Source organism: Pleurodeles waltl, chromosome 5, assembly GCF_031143425.1.
Source record: "Pleurodeles waltl isolate 20211129_DDA chromosome 5, aPleWal1.hap1.20221129, whole genome shotgun sequence".
NCBI lineage: Eukaryota > Metazoa > Chordata > Amphibia > Caudata > Salamandridae > Pleurodeles > Pleurodeles waltl.
This window is the reverse complement of record NC_090444.1, coordinates 253,667,415-253,684,688: the sequence shown is the minus strand read 5'-3', so window position 1 is coordinate 253,684,688 and position 17,274 is coordinate 253,667,415. Positions and strand designations below refer to the sequence as shown.

Here is a 17,274-nt window from a genome sequence, read left to right as displayed (position 1 = left end):
TGATGAATTTATCAAGCTATGCCCATATTTGTGGGGGCTTATTCCCCTATTCAGAGGTCCCACCATGACATTAAAAAAGTGTTTAGTGTTCATGTTTTTGGAAGGGCCGGGTGATCGAGGGGTCACTTCCCTGCCAAGTAATGGAAGTACGAGAGGTTTGTTTTCCTGAGGTAATGGTCCATCACAAGGACAAGGGTCATGGGGATCCTCCAGTTTCTATCCTCAACATCAATGACCTAGAGGGTGAGGAACTCATGGTGAGTATGTGTTCAAGGATCAGGTAAGGTCAGACCATACTGCTCTTCCAATAAAGTTGAAGGGCAGACTTGTAAACTTTTATCACAATTGGTTACATGTAATTGGAGATCCTTGGGTTCTTCAAGTGGTGCAAGGTTATCAAATAGAGTTTATAGAGGAGCCGTTTCAGTCTTGGGTCCCGAGTGGAGTCCAGATCAATACAGATCAAGAAAGGTGCAATAGTTGAAGTGTTTCAGGAACAAGGAGGGTTTATAAGCAATATTTTCCTGGTAGAAAAGAAGAACAAAGGCTGGAATAAAATCTAAGGAGATCAAACAATTGTGTGGTGTATCACCATTTCAAAATGGAGGGTATGCATATGTTGAGAGACATTCTACAGTCAAGAGCGTGGTTGACCCATTTGGATTTGAAGGATGCTTACCCAACAGTTCCAGTTTGGGAACCTCATCAGAAGTATCTAAGAATCATTTGGGAGGGGGAGAATGTTTGTTTGCCTTCCTTTTGGACGTTTGTCTGCCCTGTGGTGCTTTACAAAAGTTCTGCATCCAGTGGTGTCTTTTATGAGTGAGAGAGTCTCAGGTTGATCATTTATCTGGATGATATTCGGATCACGGAACAAAGCAAGACATGACTAATGGAATATATGTGAATGCAGTGGATTTACTGGACAGTTAAGGTTTTGGGAGCAATCCAGTTTAGTACCCTGTTCCGTTGGAAATGTCGCAAGACTTTCCACTTCTGTTGCCAAGGTTTCCAGAACTCCTGCTGGGTCCTGCCAGTGAGCTTCACATTTTGATTTTGACAGCTCAATTGAGCTTGGTGGCATGGAGAATTTCAGGAGACTATGGGAGGTACTTGGCCTTTCACAGCAGGCTTCAGCTCTTATTAAAGAGTTGTGGGCTGTAGGAACAAGAAAAATTTAGATTGGCTTGGCAGAAATGCATTTGCTGGTGCATGGAGAGGGAGTTTGATCCAGTTTTGGTGTCTTCATTGGTGAATTATTTGTCGGAAAGGTATGAAGACTGAGGGCCTCATTACGAGGCTGGCAGTCATAAGACCGACAGCCTCGTGATGGCGGTCGGACCGCTGCAGACTATGTGGTCCGACTGCCCCATTATGGCCCTGTCATACCGCCAACACCGCCAGGCTGCAGCCAGCTTGCAGCCTGGTGGTCGCGGAGGTTGTAATCCGCTAGGGCACTACTGGGGATTACGAGTCCCCATCCGCCAGCCTTTCCATGGTGGTAAACACTGCCATGGAAAGGCTGGAGGAATGGGGGCATCTGGGGGCACCTGAGGGCCCCTGCAATGTCCATGCACTTGGTATGGGCAGTGCAGGAGCCCCCATGCACAGCCCCATTGCGCATTTCATTGCCCGAATTACAGGCAGTGAAATGCGTGACGGGTACTACTGCACCCGATGCACCTCAACATTGCCGCCGGCTCGATTACGAGCCGGCTCCAAAGTTGAGGTGAGTTTTCTGCTGGGCCAGCGGGCGGAAACACTATTTTTGTCCACTGGCTCAGTGGAAAACTAATAGGGCAGCAATCATCCCGCCAGCACTGGCGGTATGATGGCGCCCACTGCTTCGGCAGTCTTTGAAAAAGATCGCCGACGTGGCAATGAGGGCCTGATTTTCTTAAGGGACGTTGAATGTGTATTGATCAGCGATCGCTGCAGGTCATGAGTTAGTATATGGTCTCTCAGTGGGAAAGGATGTCATGGTAAGAAGGTGAATGAGAAGCATTTGAATTACAAAGCCCCTAATTTCCAGATATAATTATGTTTCGGATTTTTCAAAGGATATGGATTTGCTGACTTTGAAGGATTTATCTTTAAAGTTAACCTCATTATTATGTCTGATTTAATTCTGGAGGGTAACAGATGTAAGAGAACTTGGTATTACAAGCTGAATGTATTCCCCCAGAGGGTTTATTTGTTGAAGAAAACAAAAACAAATTCTGTTTCAATTTTCTATCCATTTCCCCCTGAAACTGTTCATTTATGTGTGGTGAAATGTGTGAAAGAGTACGAGAAGAGAACTTCTGTGGTCAGACCGCAGGGTGTGAATCAATGAACTACCTCCTTTAGGAATACTTTCAGGGCTGTGCCTACGTCTATGTTTGTGAGATGGGTGAGAGAAGTGATGATTAGAACTGTAGTGGATGTCAGTATGTTTGGAGCTCATTCAGTGAGAAGGGTGGCTGCATCAAAAGCATTTGTGATGGGAGAACCTTTGCAAGATATTTTGAGATGTGCTGATTGATCCAATGATGTGACTGTTAAAAGATTTCATTTCAACCCATCTTAAATTTTGGCATATTGAGAGGCTCTAAACTTTCATAATGTTAGCCTCCAGGTCTTGCCAATAAATATAGAATTTCCACAGCCTGGTGGGCAGAAAATCAGAATTTTACTAAAAACATGGAGGCTAATATTATCCCTCACCTTATCCTAGCCCTGGAATAATTATTGTCTCTTGAACTTTAGCTTGTGGTCAAGCTTAAGGGATAGAGAATATTTGTCTTGAGAAGATGTGGAGACTCAGGTGGTCATTCTGAGTTTGGAGGTCTTTACCGAAGACTGCCGTGCAAGCAGCCACTGAAAGACTGCCAGTGATGGGGATGTGAAGACCGCTGCATTACAAGTCACTCATACAACACCACCCAAAATACACCCCAAAAACGACACCATCGGTTGAAACAATGGGATGAAGGAGGAGGCTGCACCACCAGCACCGCCACGCTGAGAACATCCTGCCCACTAAATAACAACCCACAAATCAGCACCGTGGTCCCAACACAGCGGCAAGCCATCGGTGGTCCGAACCGCTGCGGGAAAAAAAGGCACCACCACCAGAACACCGCACCACATTGGACAATATCATTACCCAACACCTGAGACAAATACACACACCTGTCCACAGCACAATAAAACACACCCCTACGCATACCCAGATCCCTTTGCAAACAGAAACTTAGACATAGCGAGGCAAGAGCACACTGAAAGGAGGCACTGCACCTAGATATCACAGCCACCATCACACTGATCACGCATCACACAACACACCAATGCACGCAAACGCATAATAGCCATGCACATACCAGTACCCAAACTCACACCAACAAACAGCACCCAGTATCCCTGCACAACATACACCCCCACCCACAACCCAACTACCATGGCAGCACAAAATTATTTCACAGACGAGGAGCTGAGGGTAATGGTTGACGAAATCGTCAGAGTGGAGCCGCGACTGTTTGGGGCACGGGTCCAGCAGACATCCAAAGTCCGGAAGAACAACTTATGGCAGAGGATAGTTGTCAGGGTGAATGCAGTGGGGAACCATCCATGCACAAGGGAGGACTTTAGTAAGAGGTGCAGGCCATGGCTTTCAGGCACCAAATCGCCGTCATGAGGACTGGTGGTGGGCCCCCAACGCCACCAAATTCACATCATCCCAAGGCAAATGGATACAGGACCTGTGGAATATACAGCTGGAACACCCACTCTGATGATCACAGAAACCATGTCCCCACTCCTCTGAACTGTGATGTGAAACACTCAATAAACACCAAAGAGCATAAGTATTGGTATGTCTTTATTGTTTAAAGTGGCATTTCTGTTAACAAGAAAGAATCAAATAAACATATCTTGACTACAAGAATGTCAGAGTGACAGATGCAGTAGGAATCTCCAGCAGGTGTGTAAGTACATCCATTTAGTAGTAACATCCAATGGCAAGGGTGCCAACAGGCATTTCAGTAAGCAGCTTGCAAACAGACATGTGACCTGAAGAGGAATCAAAAACATGGGATAAGGCTCAATTTTGTAAGCCATGTAGGCCATATCCATACATCAACAGCAATATATCACTAACACAAGATGATTGCTGCAGCAGGTATTATGCCACATATGCAAAGGCCAGGATTGTCATTCACACACACGTGTAGTTATGGTAAGTTACCTTATAGCTGACATCCTCTACAGAACACATCCTTGCGTAGTCAGAAAAGATAGGTGACAGACATCAGCTGACAGTATTTTGTCGTTGAATACAACTGGCCACATTGCTGTGGTTGGGAAGTTGAGATGCTTGTCCTGGTTTCCTTCTACATGGTGGTGTGACATCTGTGTGCAACGGTGTGTGAGGTCTGTGTATGGGTTGTGTTGCATGCACTGGGTAGAAGGGTTGTGCCATGGGCAAGTTGTCATGTGTCTGACTGCTTGCTTGTGGGATTGTATGGGGTGTAGGGTGCGTCCGTGTGTATGGTGCTGCACGTGTGGATTTCCTTGATTGTTGGTTGTACATGATGTGTCATCTGTGTCATTGCTTGGATGTGTGTTCACTGCTATTGATTGTGTGTCATTGCTACATACAGTTCATGGTGTGTATGTGTGGTGTTGCACAACGTGCCTGCCTATGCTTGCTTGGAAGTGATTGTGGTCTCATTGTCGCTGTGTGGAGAGATAAATCACAGGTTTACATGATCAATGAGCCAGGCTACTATATTTATGGTTATGACTGTATCCCCTTAAGTTAGAATCTCCCAAACAATACCTGTTGTACAGTTATTTCAAGCATTGGTTGGCTTTGGATAGACAGCCTATGAGCTTGTGAGTATCACCATTTACTTGTAGACAGCAGTGCGAATAGGACACTCAATCACCACGTTTGCGTGGAATCTTGTACTAAATAATTAATAGAAAATGTGGGTTTCATAAGCAGCAGATAAGCTATCTAGCTGTGATCTGTTTAAAGGAATGCTCCATGCTGAGCTTTTGTCTGACAGTGCATTAGATTCCCACAATTACTGGCTTTTGACAAGTTTATGTGGGGTCTAGTCCTTCAATTAGTGAAGGTGTGTTTGTTTTCTCTGTTTACTGCTGAGTTCATGAACCTCCTCTCATTTAACCACTTGGTTTACAAATGGGAATAGTACTTTAGGCCTTTGTTCCTCTGGTGCTGTCTAAAATTGCATTAAATACCACATGGGGCAGTCTTCTGCAAAAACTGGGAAGTAGGCTTTCCAACTTCAAACAAGCTACATTCTTGTGTTATGTGGAGTACCATTTGCATAATTGTTTCGTTAGATCTTCTTAATATTAAATTGTTTTTAATACTTCCATGACTTGATTTTTCTCTCACTACATGTTACTTTGATTTTTTTTTTTATTATTGAGCCCACAAGATTTCAGTGAATGCATCACACAAACACAATTAGTCAGGTTTCATTTCCACCGGTGTATAGAAGAAGTTGATATGGAATTTGTAGTTTGTTGATAGGTGTTATCTTTCAGTTGCATACTGTATCACATATTCTATGAAGATATGAAGAATATTTGCTTTTAATAACTTCAGATACTCTTAGACTTTGCTCTGAAGCTTTTTTCTGAAGCGTAGAGTTTCCCAGCTTGCTTTTTCTATTAAATCGTCACATGGTTAACATTGACTACTTTTGGATAATTATTTTGCACTTCTGATTGCTCCTTGGCGTGCTAACGGTATACAAGTAGGTGGACTAAATCACATAGTTTCCCAATAAATGTGAAGCCTTTCAGTTAGATTGAAAAGAAAGTATTTCACATGTTGTCATATTTATTCTTCTACATACTGCTGATAATATGAGACTAGGGTTAAACTGAATAAATGGTTTATGAGATGTAGACTTAAATCCAATGGAATTTGTCAATTAAATAAACCATTTGGTACATGCATGAATCCGATCATTTTGAAGTCTAAAAAATGTTTATTGGATTCAAACTCTGTAGTGTGTAAAGTAAGAGCTACATTGTAAAATGAAAGCTAATTTTTACAAGACTCCAAAAAGTCTATTTCAAAATAATAGAAAATGCAGCACTAAGGGCCTGATTTAGATCTCAGCTGAGGGAATACGCTGTCACAAATGTGACAGATATCCCTTCCACCATTTTATGATCCCCATAAGATATAAAGGAATCATAATACAGTGGACGGGATATCTGTCAACTTTGTGACTGAGTTCCCTACTCCACCAAGATCTAAATCAGGCCCTAAGTTGCAATTGAGATTGTAGAAATGACAGTTTAACTGACAAGTTTGGGAAGGCAGTTGTGAGTAATGAAGATTGCAAAATGTACACACGCATAGATTGGGGATGATCCATGTTACTTAGGGGCCAATTCTCAAAGGTATTTTGGGGTACATAATGTGGTACTCCTGTAGTCATTTTTATATAGTCTGGAATGCCTTAGTGAACTAGTTTCAAAACATCTAAATTGAAAGCCAATGGGAATATTCAGAGAATAGTCATATGCAGTTAGTATACATAGAGAGGATCCGGTCCTTTTCACAATATTACTAGCAGGGAGTTGGACATTTTGGGCCATTTCACAAAGGCAAGTAAGAATACTCCTCAGGTGCTATTTCCCATTCTCATAAATACTTTTATGAATCAGCCTGTGAAAGGGTGCAAAGTAAAGAAATACAAAATAACCTACCTGGGATTGTGGTCGCTACTCGTCGCAAGCCAGGACATTATCGTGGAAGACCTAGGACTAGAATGAAGACAAGATTAGTGTTCCCACAAATTTTGTACCCCACCAAAAGTTCTTTAATTTCCCAATAAATGCATAGCACATCTCGCTCTATAACAGAGTGCCTGTATTCTAGTCTTACCAGACACCTTGAGATAAACATAGCGGTCCTTTCATTGCCACCATTCCCATTCTTCAATACTGCACCTACTCCTTTTGAACCTGTGTCCATTGCAAGATCAGACTTTTCTGAAGTGCCAAAATTCTGTAATGACAGGGATTTAGATAGTGCTTTCTTTATATCTACAAACTGACATGTGCATTCAGATGTCCACACAAATTGTATGCCTGGCAAACTTTGGAATTAATTTATTACAATATTCAGTCATCCTTAAAAATGCTATCAACTCTTTTTATTTAGGACTTGGTAACCCCTGAATGTTCTTTACCAACAGTTCATTTGGCCACACTCCCTTTCCAGACAGGTTATGCTCAAGATGAGTAATTTCCCTACATCCAATTTGGCACTTTTCTTCTTTTAAAGAAAGACCTATCTCTCTAAATTTCCCTAGTACTGCTCTCAGCATTTGATCATGTTCTTCCTGCATTCGATCATAGATTAGCACATCATCCTGATAAATGTTATTATTAGCAATACCTCTCAAAACATTCTCTATTGCTTTTCGAAATACAGCAGCAGCTGAAATTAATCCAAAGGGCATTCTTGTAAACTTATAAGAGCCAAAAGGTATGATAAAAGATGTCAAACTCATTGATTCCTCATAATCAACTTGTGTAACATCTCTGTTATATTGGGAAGGAGATGCCTGTCAATAATTACAGCCTTCTCAATCCTCCCAAATCCACCCATAGTCTTGCATCACCAGATACCTTGTGTGCTATCACTACTGGAGTGATGTACTCTGTCATTTCAACTTCCTTTATAATTCCTTTTTTTTAGATTGTCAATTTGATCAATCATTGCTTCTCTCAATGCTAATCGGACCCCTCTGACTTTACTCACACTGGAGTTAACATTTTTAGCATAATCTTATGGGAGTAGTTTACCAAACAACTCAGGTTATCTGTAAATACATCCAAAAATTCTGACCATAATGATTTGTTCAAGTCTCCATCAAACATTTCACTCACAGTTTCAACACTTTTATTTATGCTCCATGTGGGTTTTCTACTATGTGACCCAATCTCCTTCAACACAATTGGTTGATCAGTGTTGGGGGTCCAGCATCACACCCAAGTCTTTTTGGTGAAACCAGCTGATGATGCTGTCCCCTTTGGTAGCAATAGAGATTTGTCCTGTTGCAAATTTGCCCTTACATCAAATTTCTCCCATGAAATACCCATCCAATTTAATGGGTTGGCCCGTAAGCTAGGAGCCAAATATCTGGTTTAGACACTTTCACTTTATCTACCAGTTTGTTCAAGTAAAATTTCCTTGGGATCAGAGAGAGTTTTGCACCCAAGCCAAATAACATTTAAACTGAAGAATCATTAACTTTGGCCCAATCAATAGGATTTATTTTGTTTTGGTCTCCTACCAGTAACATGATCTGGCCACAGCATAATTCATCATACTTTCATTCATTTTCTACATCAATCTTTTTCACCCTTTTCAACTTATTATGAGCTATTCAACACTTTCCAAAATGCCCTTGTTTCCTGCACACCCTGCACTTGACATTCTATGCAGGACACATTTTCTCATTTGTTAGGTGTCCCTGACTATCACAACTGAAGCAAATTCATTTGAACTTTTTCTTTTGATTGTCCATAGCTTTATTTTTGTTATTCTTCTCCACAATATAGGCTTGAGTTCATTTTCACGGCCAACTTGAGGCCCTACATATTTTTTCTCTTCACTGACACTTCGTATCTTCTCTAGAGCTTCTGCTACTTTGTCATATTATGTTTTATGATATCCACACAAGGTAATAAGTGTACAATTTCCCCACAATTAGGAGAACCTCATCTAACCTAGGGTCGTCTTTGCACAATAGTTCATCCCTGACCTTTTCAGTGTTGCACCCCAGCTTGAATTGATCACCAATGCGTACATCAGTAGACCTCTCAAATTTACATGAATCACCCAATCTACTCAGATCAATAATGTAACTCTCTACTGATTCTTGTGGTCGCTGTATTTTCCTGCCAAAATGATACTATTTGAATATTGTGCTTTGGGTAAATAATGATTGTCTTACTTTTTAATACCTACAGCAAATTCATTCAGCTCTTCTGTTTCATTACCCAAATGCTGGGCAAATGTCTTGTCCTTTAGAACCAAGGCAAAGTAAAAGTAGGGCAGTATTATTTCTACACTTAATAATGTCCCACTAACTTTTACATAGCGTAAATAAAATTCTTCCATTTTGCTCATCTCATAATGTGCTTCCCTGGAGAAGGTAAGAAAAACATTGGCAAAGTCATATTCTGCATTATGACTCACCACTGTAGAAAATTACTATGACTGTTTAGCTAGAAAATAAAGTCAGTGGAGCAACAGTGTATCGTAAAGCACCACACTAGAATGAGAGCAAAATGTTGACCAGAGTTTTACAGATATGCTCAATGTTTCCTTCCTCAGAAGTGTGTGTTCAAGCAATATTATGTCCTAGAAGGCAGTACCAGAATAAAGTAAAAAAATAGTTTAAAAAAAATAATAACAAACTTGAAACATCAGTATTCAAAGTAATACCCAAGACTCAAAAAGAAAATGATGCTGATGGACTTCAAGTCACTGATGTTCGATGTAACACCTGAGCATACTATTGACAATCCTCCCAAGGATTTTCAGGCAAGATAGACTCATTCACCTTGACAATATACCTGCCTCACAATTTGCTTTCTAATGTAGGTGATAGAAAGCCGACTCTTTACTGGACAACCACACCATACAGATGGAGAGCTGCGCATAGAGACAGTTTACTAAGTTAAACAACAAACAATGCAGATGAAGCGAAGATACGCTGATGTTGGTGTGCACCGTGATGAGAACACATAAGCAGTGACACAGGAGGCACAGTGTGTAGCATAACAATGAAGCCAGCTTGTGATGACATTGATGGGGATCCACACTTTGCACAGCAACAGTGAGTTACTAGAGAACAAGTCTTGCACTGCAACACACACACAATAGCTGGTTTCCCAGCAGCAAGTGTCACACTCCAGTGTGCTCTTCCCTGCTGTGTAAATAGTTGGTTTCCCGGGCAACAAGTCTTGTGCTCTTTCCTGCAATATCAATAGCCCATTATTAGGCAACCAGCGTCGACCCTTGTGAGTGCGCTTGCTCCCCTACATGCATACTTGGACACAAGTTTTACTGTATCGGCTCATGCTGCCACTCACTTTGCACCACCCGGCTCGCACAGTAAGTAATGGGTCCAATGTACTTGCCAATTCCTGCATACACTTGCCTCAATCCACAGACAAAATCAGGTACGTCAGAGTTCATCTGATAAATGGTCCTTGACCCTAGTCATTGAGACATCCCTCCAAAACCTTCAGCGTTTGTCCAGTGTTTTTGAACATGATTTCAGCAGTCACTTAGCTTGCCCAAGTTGATATCTTGATAAATTACCACTCAGATTGTTTCCTCTTGTCACCAGTGTAGAAAAGTACAGTGTCCTCCAGTGTTATTAGCTAAAATAAAGGTTATTCAGATTGGGAATAACCTGGACAGTTCCATCCACCTCAGAAGCCACCATCCAACTACTCCTTTACAGGATGCACATTATAGATTGCTCTCATGCAAGATTCTCCATAACAACATAAAGAATCTAAAAGAACACGTAAGCTTCTACTAGACATTAAAGCTACATCACTGAAGCTATAACCACACCCTGATGACCATCTGCATTAAAAATTATGTAAAGAACCAAATGAGAATTAGGCCCTACTTTCAATTTTAATGGACTTGACTTCCCTAAGATGTAAAGGGGCTTTTATGTGTGGATTAACCAATTCATAGCTTCTGTCACCTGATGACTAAGGGTGAATTGAAAGGATTAAAAGGACATTGGGTAAGTAACCCCATAACTGTGTCTCCTCATGCAAAGGATATCCTAGGCTTAATAAAAGGGGGGGGGGAAGGAAAATGACCATAATGTGGCACAGAGTTTAACATAAGAGAATGTGTTTTGTGTTGTTAACTTGAGTTTAATAATTTTAATATTTTACTCTTACCTGGGTTTACCTGTTCTTTTCTGAGGCAAGCGTCAGCCGGCTTTCCTCTACTGTTACCTAGAAACAAGCAAAAGACAATAAAGAACACTGAAGATGGAAAAGAGTTTCAAGTGAATCTAGATGGCCTGTGGACTCTTGACAAACCGTACTATTACTCCTAATCTCTGAATTATGTGAAATAGAAATAAATATACATTGCTAAAATGAAAAGAAATATGTTCATAAGCATCCCTCCACACAGACCCTCCTTAAATATACATATAATTTATCAAATACCCAGCAGTTCACACAGTCTAGCCCATATGTTGTGGCAAACATATCCCTTCACTGCGCTACACTAATATCTTCTGTGTCATTTTTAGATCTCACCTAAGACAACACATATACACTCTGTTATAAGACATTTTGTTAGCTTACAGTGGGCTTGGAGCCTGCCCATTGTTTAACATTAGTTGGCCTTCTTGCTTCCTTACTACTTGATGGATTTTGTTGGCTTTACTTACCTGTTGTTAGTCTGTCCCCACCCTAAAGCACAGACTCATTGCTCTGTTCTTACACCTCTCATTTTTATGTCCCAAATATGAGACCTATTGGCTTTGCTAATGCTTGTAATGCTTCCTAACTGCCTCAGTCATTTTATATGTCACCGTGGATGCATCAATGTTGCAAGCGTAGGCATAACATAATATTATTAAGGGATAACACTCTGAGGCATTTCTGGACCAACTTGAGTCCCAGAATATTTCAGGTGGTCCAATGACTGCCTGTATCTATTCCTGTTGATCTGCGCGTTATAAAGCGAATTTGCTTTATTTGCAGCACTGGCCACACCCAGGTCACACCCATGCCTGTCAGGTCCAGGAGGTGGATGGGCTGGTCCATCCCTTTAACACCCGTCCATCGGCTGAACTTGCCTGGTATTTCTAATATTGGTCTACATTGACTTTACTAAGTGGTTTAAAACTGTATTTTTTATGAGGACTTTTAGTTGATTTTATAGGCCGTTGGCGTGTTGGAGACCCTGAGTGAAGTCTTGTGGGTCCTTTAGTATCTTTGGTGGTGGGACTGCCTTATTCATTGTACTTGTTGCCCAAACTAATTGTTGAAACAGTTTGTTGGAACAGTTTAAGTAGTGCTAATCCATTAAAAGTACAAATTAGGCAATGGGCAAAAAGAAGATGATGGAGGGGGCAAAAGGCCCAGGGAGAGCTAAACTAAAAAATTCTTGAGATCAGCAGAAAATAACTGTGTACTAGATTAAAGTGATTCCCTGCTAAACAAATGTAATTAAATAAATCAATGCCTTGCCTCCAGCGGGTCAATAATTCATCTCCTTCTTCAACACAACCCTCAGTCTATAGAAACAAACATATAGCACAAATGTTTGAGAAAGAAACCGCTAACTGGACGAGAATACCTCAAAAGACCAATAGGCAGGTAGTAGACCCAGGGGCTCTGACTATGGAACAAAATAACCTAGTAGTGGAATGTCGCCGCTGCTTTTCGGTACTTTCGGCATCTTGTAGCGAAGAAGCAAATAAAGAGATAGGGACTATGACGAGAAAGGGGGCATTTCTCTATGGGGCTAGAAAACCATTAAATGTCATCTTGACCTAATTAGTGGCCTGAATGATGATCTTTCCTTGCCTAAAAACAATTGAAGTCCTTGAAAGAAAGGCTGGGGAAGTAACAGTTATGAAGTGTGTAAGTTGCCACAGGAAAGATGGGGATGGGAGGACTGTAGGTGCAACTAACATTGTGGGAACTATGTCCAAAAACCCTGCACCCAGAGATTGTGGCTCTGCTTTACAACCTGATTGTGTTCTTCCAAAACCTCCCCCTCCTTCAGCAAACAAACTAGATGAGTTGTCATGCCATGGGGGAGCGCACTCTGAGATACACCAGATGAGGTAACCCAGTAGTGTTCATTCAAGGCAGGTTGAGAGGTGCCATGTGGAGTTTAATCAGGAATTTTATCCCCTTGTAACTCCTCCCCCGTGGAACCTGTATTCATGGACTTCAAACCTGCCAGGTCCATGGGGCAGAGTGCACAATGGGGTTTACTCTGGACATCGGCATCATATCAGACAATATGCAATCTTCCTAAACCAGGTCCCCAAATTGCTTTGTGATGCCAAAGAAGATCAGGATTCCTTTATTAATAAAGTGACTGACTGGTTTTGTGAGGTAAGACACTGCTATTCTATCATTAGGAGTAATATGAGCAGTGCCAAGGGATCAGTCTCCCAGGGGGCCCCCTTGAAGTGCTAACGGTTTCCCTCATCAGCAAGGATTTGGAGGTAGGCCTAATGTTAGTTGAGGTATGCCCAATTTGTGATGCGAGTACACAAATCTCAATTAGTTTTACAATGTCCAATGACACACAAGGCCCCCCAAACCTAGGAAATAGAAATAACTTTGAAATAGCAGTACCTACTACACCTAATTGACTTGGTGGATGGCATACACCTAAAACTACAGAGAATATGGTCAGTAGTAAGGGTATGAGGGAAGACATTGGTTATACTCCATTAGAAATAGACCCAAGTCCGGAGGGTCCTCAGAGCTGCAGGGATATTAGGTTAGGGGATGAGGGGTATAGCCAAGATCAACTAAATAGGATCAAAATTTTGTCATGGAATGTGGCGGGATAAGATGCATGCTACCAGAACCTGAGTAGGGGCAGTTTATCGAAGCCCATGATATTTTTCTTTTTTAAGTCATATGGAGTATTGACCCTATTTATGGGGATGGGTATTCATCTTTTTGTACTAATGCAGTGCAGTCACGTAGAGGAAGACCATCAGGGGGCCTAGCAATTTGGGTCAAGGTTACACTCCAATGTGTAATTACCCCTATTAGTACAGACTTGCCAGATTTCTTAGCATTCAGCTTGGAGCTTCCATTAGGCATGACTCTTAACAATTTCAATGTCTATGATTGGGTGTAGGGCGTTCAGCCAAAAAATAGTGTGTTAATGGAGCTAGAGAGCATACAAGCAGAACTACCTTAAGAGTGTAACATTATAGTAGCTGGGGTCCTTAACATCACTATCGAACCCTTACTAGCATATGTTCCAGAGTTGACCCTGCCAGTGGCAGATCGCTCAGGTAGAACTCCCTGCTGTGAAGTGGAAAGCTGGAGCAGCACAAGTTTTGGCACTAACACTCAACTTTGGCCTTAGAGCGGCTAACAGAAGGACCCCATCGGATAGAGACAGTAACGTTACATATAACAGAGTTGGTCACTCAAGCAGCATTGATAACTTTCTAATCAGTGTTAGATTCTGGCCCTTCCTGAAGGATATAGAAGTATTGGATAGGAAGGTTAGTGACCATAATGCGTTGGAGGAAAGATTGGTACTAAAGCTTCCAAGTATAGCTTGACCAGATCTGGGCAATGTTTCACACTCCAACAACGGCAAAAATATAAGGTGTAATTGGGTTGTGAGGAACCCTCACGTGCTCGAGGGAGTGCTAGTTAAAGTAAAGGAGGTAGTAGTGAATCTGGTTGGTCTCGGCTGTGACACTAGAATAAAGGTATTACAAGAAGAGCACAACCTGCTCTACACCCAGATCAGAGGATCTCTAACTACTCCAAGAATAGTGGAGAAAAATTGTGTTAAGGAGGAGGCATGATACAACAAATTATACAAGGAAGCAAATCCAAGCTCCTAAAAGCAGCAAAGGCTACTTGTAGAGAAGTTCTGGAAGAATTCACTATGGACAAACCTCCAAGGTGCATTGTCAACCAAAGATAATAAAACCTTTTGGAAGGCTGTTGCTAACTTAGAATTTTGTAACCAACAGCAACACTGGGTCACTCATTTTAGCAACCTTTACATGGGTAGTAGCACACTAGCCCAGGATGGCTCAGACTCACCCTTAGATTTTAAATACATCAAAGGCAGTAAGTCTGGCAATCTGGAATTTGAGCTAAAAGAAACAATGTTAGCTATTATGTCATGTGTGGCAGCAAGATCCCACTGGCCTGATGGAATCCCCAAAGAACTTTACATGGCTAAGGTGGAAGTCTGGGGATCATTTATCAATCTTTTTTCTGATTATATTTTTTTGGGTATGGAGATTCCACCTTCCTGGAAAATGGTGGAGATAATTCAAATTTTCAAAAATCGGCACCACACATTGACCCAGGCAACTACAGGCCTATTAGCCTGACAGACGCTGTACAAAATATTTTTTGTAAGCAAGTGCTGGCCCACCTCCAACATTGGACAGAGGGCCAAGAAGTGATATCTGAATTCCTGGCTGGCTTCAGAAATAAAGTCAGCACTGTAAACCAGATCGTTCACTTTAAATGTATCTGTTGGAAAACATTGATAATAAAAAGCTGGCTTTGACCTGGTACCTAAACGTTTGAAAGATCCTTGATGAAAGGGGTATCCCTGCAAAACGTTTGCATTTACTGATGCAGCTTCACTCAGAAAACTATGCAAAGTGAGGTGGGCAACTATGGGCAACTGACATAGCGCTTTAGAGTCCAACATGGAGTTAGAAAGGGTTGTGTCTTGTCCCCAGAACTCTTTTCATTGTACGTTAATAGAGTGGTGAAGTACCCAAATAAGGATGACTATGACTTCTCAAAAGTGTACGGCCAGAGGATGCCAGCACTTCTCTTAGGACTTCCTGTGTGTACCCCGATGTTCCTGTTATGATCCTGTTATGTCTAGATTTGGTCCAATGATGCATCACTCATAAAGCTGAGTGTAGAATGCTTTTACACAGGCATTGATTGTGGTCGACAGCAGCGTTAAGCTCATATTGCATGAGCCTCAAACACCTTATGCCCCTGCATGTGTATGCAAGATCCAATGGCTGAATTTTATACGATTGCTATTGGGGAAACTCGGGCTGGAGAACATTTGGGCCTCTCCTGAAGAGACGTTTCAATTACGAAAGCCAGTCCAAAAGACATCTATTGGAAATTTACTATCATCTAAACTGTTAAAACCAGCAGTATTTTGACACGAGATTTCATGAACTTAAAACCATTCCCATATTACAAGCCTACTATTGACAAAATATTCCCCCCTACGCCCACCAACCCCCCCCCCGTCCTTTGGCTTGTAAAATCTATATTCATTCAAGTATAGGACTCTTCCAACTATGACATTTTGAACTAGGTGGTCTAGAGCTGTCCCTGCAAAAGATCTATGCCCTGCCTAGTGGATAGCTCCCATTTGTGAAACTGGGAACTAGCAGATATGTGGAGGCATATAGATTCCTCTCCACTCACACGAGTGATGTTTTTTTCATTTGTCAGATTCCTAATCTCAGCTTGAATTCGGCATTGTACAAGCAGCAGCTGTCCAGGAAATGGTTAAGTAATGATTTGTCAAAAAGAGAGTGTCTCGTTGATGGGGGTAAACCCACTCCTGGTTTTTAATGGTTTTTAATCTGTCGACAACATTGTGTATAATGAGCAGTGAGTTGTATGTCCTATTTGGGATGTTTATATAACACTTACTGCTATTTTGCACAGCTGTAATAGGGAAGTCTCATATAGATACAGGCAGTGCTTAATTGTAAATAAAAACGTGCCAGTGCCCAGATCCCTCCTCTTAAACATGCAGCTGTTGCAATTAAATGTGCGAACACGGAATACTGAGGCAGCATAATCCTGAAGCCATCTCGGGCCACTTCGATCCATTTAAAGACACTCCCTGCCCCTTCAGCTCACTCCTGCAGCTTTCTGCTTTTCCCCTTTGTGACGCGTTTTCATTTTTCTCTTCCTTTATCTTTCCCATATGTATCTTTTGCTTGCAGTAAATACTTGAGGCAGAAAAATAAGTGCTGCCCGCCAGAAATAAGTGCCAGTGCTCCGCACCGGAAACAGCAAGCACAAATTAAGCACTGGATACAGGCTAGCCTATGTGCCGGAATGCTTTAAAGGCAGTACTTGGATGTGAACTGTCCGCATCTGTGATCTTAATGTGTCACTAAGGGCCACATGTAGCAAAGGGTTTTACCCATTCTGTGTCTATGGGAAAATGTTTTCGTACATATGGCCCTAAAAGTTGTACAATTTAATGTCGATTTTTGCGCAGCACCAGGTCCCTCTCTTTATTAAGATTATTATTTTTTAATTTTGTATTCATTTTGCGAGTATTTGCACTTTCTGTGGTTCAATTCTGAACTTCAAACCTGGATCAAACAACGTTCTTATCTATTTAGTACCATGCATATCATGTTATTGGCTCTTATGATAACGAATTCCTCATTAATGTATATATGTTTCCGATCTCTGGAGATATCTACTACTTTGTTTTAAGGATGG

At 41.5% G+C, this 17,274-nt stretch overlaps 1 long non-coding RNA gene across 3 annotated transcripts in view; it reads right to left on the bottom strand.

Annotated features, from left to right (window-relative positions):
• Nucleotides 1–17,274, bottom strand: part of LOC138297243 (uncharacterized) — a 440,690-nt gene that overhangs the window by 106,509 nt on the left and 316,907 nt on the right. For all 3 annotated transcript variants that reach the window (XR_011203964.1, XR_011203963.1, XR_011203962.1), the window contains exons 2-3: nucleotides 10,978–11,034; nucleotides 6,739–6,795 (exon numbers count right to left, since the gene is read on the bottom strand). This is a non-coding gene — a long non-coding RNA (uncharacterized lncRNA). The remainder of the gene's footprint in view (nucleotides 1–6,738; nucleotides 6,796–10,977; nucleotides 11,035–17,274) is intronic.